This window comes from Bubalus kerabau, chromosome 9 (assembly GCF_029407905.1).
Source record: "Bubalus kerabau isolate K-KA32 ecotype Philippines breed swamp buffalo chromosome 9, PCC_UOA_SB_1v2, whole genome shotgun sequence".
Lineage (NCBI taxonomy): Eukaryota > Metazoa > Chordata > Mammalia > Artiodactyla > Bovidae > Bubalus > Bubalus kerabau.
In genome coordinates, this window is record NC_073632.1 from 28,883,743 (window position 1) to 28,890,038 (window position 6,296).

The 6,296-nt window shown below is 38.1% G+C and overlaps 1 long non-coding RNA gene across 1 annotated transcript; it reads left to right on the plus strand.

The window, feature by feature from the left end:
• The first annotated feature begins 243 nt into the window (after positions 1-243).
• Positions 244-5,132, plus strand: LOC129659976 (uncharacterized). The gene is made up of 3 exons (XR_008718270.1): positions 244-383; positions 3,117-3,271; positions 4,668-5,132. It is a non-coding gene; the product is annotated as an uncharacterized LOC129659976 (long non-coding RNA).
• The last annotated feature ends 1,164 nt before the right edge of the window (positions 5,133-6,296 follow it).

Here is a 6,296-nt window from a genome sequence, read left to right on the forward strand (position 1 = left end):
ATAGCCCAGTGCTGCTTTGACTCTCACTTTAATGGCCTAGGTGGGTATTCTTTTTAAAGAACATTCCAGTGACTGGTGGAGAAGAATGAGAGGAACCCCAGAGTGCACTCAAGAAGATGTTTTTAAACTAATGACTGGATGTTGAAATGTTCTAAGCCAGAAACTTTTTAAGTCTTTTTTTTTTTTTTTTTTTTTTTTTTTGTAATAGCTCCTCAGGTTTTCCTTTCATTTTTCAGTCATGTGAACAAAAAGCTGTGAAACCAGCCTGAGTCTTTCCCTGCTGGGGAGGGAAGAGCAGGACACCGGCCATGATCATGTCTGTTTCCAGCAGCCTGGACAATAGCTATCCCAGTCAGTCCTTCACTCAGCAGACTGATTGACAGGTAGGAATCTTTATGGATAAACAAGTTCAATAGTCCATGTGGAGGGCAAGGGAGTTAAAGAAAATATAAAGAGTGTAAGACTTGACATGTGTATGTGCGCATGCTAAGTCACTTCAGTCATGTCTGACTCTTTTGCAACCCCATACACTGTAGCCCACCAGGCTCATCTGTCCATGGGATTTTCCAAACAAGAATCCTGGAATGGGTTGCCATGCCCTCCTCCAGGGGATCTTCCTGACCCAGGGATCAAACCCACGTCTCCTGTGGCTCCTGCATTGCAGGTGGATTCTTTACCACTGTGCCACTGGGGAAGCCCTGACCTGACATATATGTATTTCCAAATAAGGGTTTTGCATTTGCAAATTAAAGTATTCCACTGATATTCTCTTCAGCACATTGTTGCTTATGTAAGAAAGCATCACTTGTGTCTTCAGCATTCACATATCCTTTTCATTTGACGGTTGTATATTTAGAAAAGAGACCCTGCATAAGAATATATGCAATGACTGAGGAGAAATTATTGTGAGGCTCATGGTTAAGGAAAAATGAGATCCCTTATCTGGCTTCTGTGTCAATGATCTCCCAGCTTGATTTTGCAACACTGAGCACTGAGATTGTCTCAAAGGTATTAGGAAATTCTTCTAAATATTCAACGCAAAATTCTGTTTCATTTTCTTGATTTTTACAAACCAAACAACATGTGATCTCAAGAAATTTTTGGAGACAGTGGCTATAGGGAGGGAGTGACAAAATATCATGGCAATTATGTAGGACACCTGGACCTAAGTCTAGATGTCCCTGCTCCAGGAGAAGTCTGAGATGGGTGGGGCCCATGTTTTGCTAGGCTGCTACTCTCTGAAAAATAAAAAATCTAAGTCTTTACCATCCAAAGGAATTGCTTTAATGATACAATTATTCTTTTCAAAGTGTAAAAGAAACACTTAACACAAGCACACGCTAGTGATTTTTGATTTTTGCTTGTAATTACAGGTCACTTTTGGCTTTTCTAAAAGACATAAAATAAGCAGGGCTAGACTGTGGGTGCCTACGGGAAACTGTGGGGGGCAATTTGTGGGTGGGATCACAACTAAGTTTGCATTAAATAACAGTCTTCTACAGTTAAATTTCTTAGTTTTTTAAAAGGCAAATATCCTTGGAGGAATGGCCCTACACGATGGCAGAGAAAGTGGTTTGCTTATGTGGTAAGATTTAAAAGACATCGACCGACTTATCCAAAAATATTCCTACCACCAGCCTGTGGTGTTACCGGAAAATTTCTCACCATTCCTTTGGGACAGTACCTTCAAAATGTCTGTTGAAAAACATTACCTCGCAGCTGTTACACATTAATCCATTCTCGCATGGTATCATATTGGCAAGAATTTGTTTATTCCCTATGCAAGACAATTTAGGTGAGAGTGAGAACATTAGGGTTCAGGAGCAAAAAATACAAGAAGGAGCAAGATATAATTTGCAAAAGAGCCCTGGGGGTAGTGATCAGAGAAAAGTTGGGAGGGACAAGGGTGAGGGAAGGGTCAGGGCAAGAATGGTCCTGGGGATGTCACCGTAGATTATATTCTATGTGCAACGCTACATTCCTAAACTACAGAATGATGTATTTCACCACCCCTGTGATTGGCATTCTGCACTTCCTTGTCTCAGTGGTGGTTACTTGCCTGCTTGTCCTTTGCCTATTTTAATTCCAAGGCTCTGTCCTTAATTAAAATCTCAGTATTCCCACAGCTCCCAGCAGTGGCTTTGTCCATAAGGGCTGTAGTCAATACTTTGGCCACCTCATGTGAAGACCTGACTCATTGGAAAAGACCCTGATGCTGGGAGGGATTGGGGGCAGGAGGAGAAGGGGACAACAGAGGATGAGATGGTTGGATGGCATCACCAACTCTATGGACATGAGTGTGGGTAAACTCTGGGAGTTGGTGATGGACAGGGAGGCCTGGTGTGCTGGGATTCATGGGGTCGCAAAGAGTTGGACAGGACTGAGCGACTGAACTGAACTAAACTGAAAACTTATTAAATAAATGAATACAATGAACATGCTGGTGATGGCTACACTGGGATGATAACAAATGTAGAATCAGATATTCTCACCTTCACACAATTCAGGCAAGGGTTTAAAAAAAAAATGGTGATTGAATTGCCTACCTGACTAGTGATCATAGCACATTCTATGTGCTCACAGGAGACGATTACTTGTTCTGCCTATAGATGTTTTTGCCTGTTTTGCTTTATATCTGTCTCCCTGGTTGAATATTGTGGAATGGAATGAACAAAGCCAAAACTTAGTCATCTTTTTAATATTTTTATATCATTAGAAAAAAATTTTTTTTCCTCCCCTTCTCTGCATCCCAATAGATACCCCCAACCCCAACTGCAGCATCTCTGACTGTATGAGACAGATGTGAGTGCTTAAAGAATGAAAAAAAAAGGAAAGGAAGGAGAGAAGGAATGAAAAAAGAGAGAGAGGGAAGTAGTAAGAAATAGACTTACAATCACTTATTTTTTTCCTCCAAGGAAAACTGTGATTAAATGATACTTAACATCCTAATAGCATTTTGGTTGCTAGGCCATTTCATGAGGAAGGGGCTACAGACTTGAGTCATTGTTCTGCTGAGTTGTCCAGACTCAGGGGTGGGAAGTAGCAGTGGCAAAGGGGTAATTTCAGGGTCATGCCAGTAATTTGATGTCTCTTTCATCTTGTAACCACTCTTACAGAAGGGAATACTTTAGGCGACTGGATCATGTCAACGAATTCTCTGTAGGTGAAATAGGCTCAGATATGAATATGTTCTTCACCTGGGGTAGTCTACAAAAGATTCCTGAGAAATAGAAGCTACATTCCAAGAAGGTTTTAGCTCATACTTATTCAGGTAATGTTATACCACTACAAATTCTGCTTTTAGCTACAGGAGTTAAAGAAGTCAGTCTATTCTTTTGGAGATCCTTTAAGAAACTGTTTACTTTGTCAAGGTCCATGATTTCATGGGTCATTAGTCATGCATGAAGCTACTGTACAAAAACTTCTCAGATGGCAACTTTGCTGAACAGGTCTCTGGAACAGCCCCTTTGTCCTTATGGTTTTTTATGGCAGCCCTGCTTCACTTACTCCTGAGTGCATGGCCTAGAAACCTACATTTTGGCTCTGGAAGACATCAAATTTGTGTATACAAGGCCACTTTTGTCAATTATTTTTCTCAGCCTACAAGAGCACACAATAACCTATATACTAGGTCTTAGTGATTTTTTTTTTTTTTAATCCAGGATAGCCTGTTTAGGCTTAAACAGGATCAGTCAGTCAGTTCAGTTGCTCAGTTGTGTCCAGACTCTGCGATCCCATGGACTGCAGCACTCCAGGCTTCCCTGTCCATCACCAACTCCCAGAGTTTACTCAAACTCATGTCCATTGAGTTGGTGATGCCATCCAATCATCTCATCCTCTGTTGTCTCCCCATCAGGGTCTTTTAAAATGAGTCAGTTCTTCGAATCAGGTGGCCAAATTATTGGAGTTTCAGCTTCAACATTAGTCCTTCCAATGAATATTCAAGACTGATTTCCTTTAGGATGGACTGGTTGGATCTCCTAGCAGTCCAAGGGACTCTCAAGAGTGTTCTCCAACACCATAGTTCAAAAGCATCAATTCTTTGGTGCTCAGCTTTATTTGTAGTCCAACTCTCACATCCATACATGACTACTGGAAAAACCATAGCCTTGACTAGACAGATCTTTGTTGGCAAAGTAATGTCTCTGCTTTTTAATATGCTGTCTAGGTTGGTCATAACTTTCCTTCCAAGGAGTAAGCGTCTTTTAATTCCATGGCTGTAGTCAAGATAAGCATTCATTAAATGTTGAATGAGTGTACTTGTAATTGTGAGTAAACTAAAGCTTAAAGACCCTTCCCCCCACACCCATCTCATGGTAGATTTAACAAGCATAGATTTTCCTGTTACATTTGAAGAATTTTCACAAAAAGGGACCACAGTCTTTACTTATCAGTACTAGTAGTTTTTCTATGTAAGATGGGACTCAGAGAGTACAGGACAATTTTAGAATTATGATGTGAACTACTGTTCTTGATTTTGGTGAAGTGTGTTATAATTGGATGATGGGAGATTCCTGAGTTTTTCAGAGCCATTAAACGGTTGAGAGTCATAACATGGGGGTGATTTTAGAGAAGTACAATTTTATTATAAATGAAATACAATTTTATTATTTATGAAAATAACTTATAAATATTATTTGTTATTTATTTGTTGCTTACATCCCAAGAAATCTGAGAGAAATGAAATTTCTGGAAATACTGGAAATCACTGGAAGACAAACAAATAAAAAATAAGTTTCTTAGGAAAAATATTAACTCTGCACACTTTTTCAAATGGGACTCTGACATTTTAGAAGATTTATACAAATGCAGAAAGAAGACCCCCACCTTGGCAGCAAAGATTCATGTGATGATTTAGCAGTTTTTGGCTCCAGTCAAGTCAAGACTTCATAACCATCTACAATGCTTGTGGTTATAATGCATAAGAAAGAAGAAGAATAAACACAGTGTGGTATAACTATAAAGATTGAAAATACTTTTTATCATTCCCTGGAGTTTGAGAAATCTTCTGGAGTTGGATATGGTAGAATGCTGTTGTAAAAATTAGGTTTCTCAGAAACTCTTGTGACATTTCAGTTTCTACTAAATAATTGAGTAAAATTGTTTTCTGTTTCTCAGCCTATAAAACTACAGTCACTCCCTCCTTCCCAATTCATTGTCCAACAAATGAGGTACAAGTCTATTAAAAACATGATTAAAGAGTCTGATTTTGTGTTTGGTAACAGAGGTCAATGGGTGTGACAAAAGCAAAATGCCCTGAAGCTGCAAACGGCCTCTTCGGACAAAAAACAGGAGTGTTGGCTACACAGAAAAACCCCAAATCAGCAATCATCTGGTTCCTTAAAGGAAGGCCTTAAAAGTCTCCGTATAACAAACTTGGTAAGGAGCCTATGAAAGCTTCTGATGGATCACTAAGAGTAAGTCAAGATTCTTGGAGACTTCACATAATTACACTTGCCAAAAAAATAGGTCTTTTTTCTGTAAGAATTTGACATTTATTTTCATTGCTTCTGAAAGTATTTACAAGAAAGCAAAGCAGTGTCATATATATTGCCGTGGAAGTCATTCATTCTCAATATATAGAAACAATTTTCCAGGCATGTGATGCAAAACCTCAGAATAATTTTTTAACATGGATACACAACACACATGCACAGCTCTGAAAGATGTACAGGAGGGGGAAAAAAGAGGAAATATTATATAAGCAAAATACTCTCTAAATAAACTTTTTGTGAACAAAATTATTAGTACCTACTGGTGTAAAACTATGGCAAGAAAAACCTGTGGGAAACAAACATAATAGAAGATTATTATTTATATAAAAGCAACAAGAATATTAAACACTTAGAACTACTCTTGACCCACCAAAAACACATAAAGTATTAACCCTTGCTGATAAGTTTAAAAAGATATTTTTTCATTATATTTATTTACAGAAAACTAGCTAATTGTGAAAAATGTCAATTCTGCCCAGTTAATGTAGTGGCTTCCTTGAATTTCAACTCAAATTCAGAAAGGGAGAGCAAATTTTGAATAACTAAGAAGCTTTTGAAAAAGAAAAGTCATTAAAGTTTCCTGTTCCTATCAGATAACAAAATGTAATATAATGCATGATAATCAAAACAATATAGCAGAAGAACTGATGGTAAGATTAAAATTAACAATAAGTAAAACAGAAGATAGCCAATTGAAGTAAAATATTTTAATGTATAATAAAGGTGAGATCAAACATTGTGAAGAAAAATAATTATTCACTAACTGATGCTGGGAAAGTCATCTTACTATTAGATAGGAAA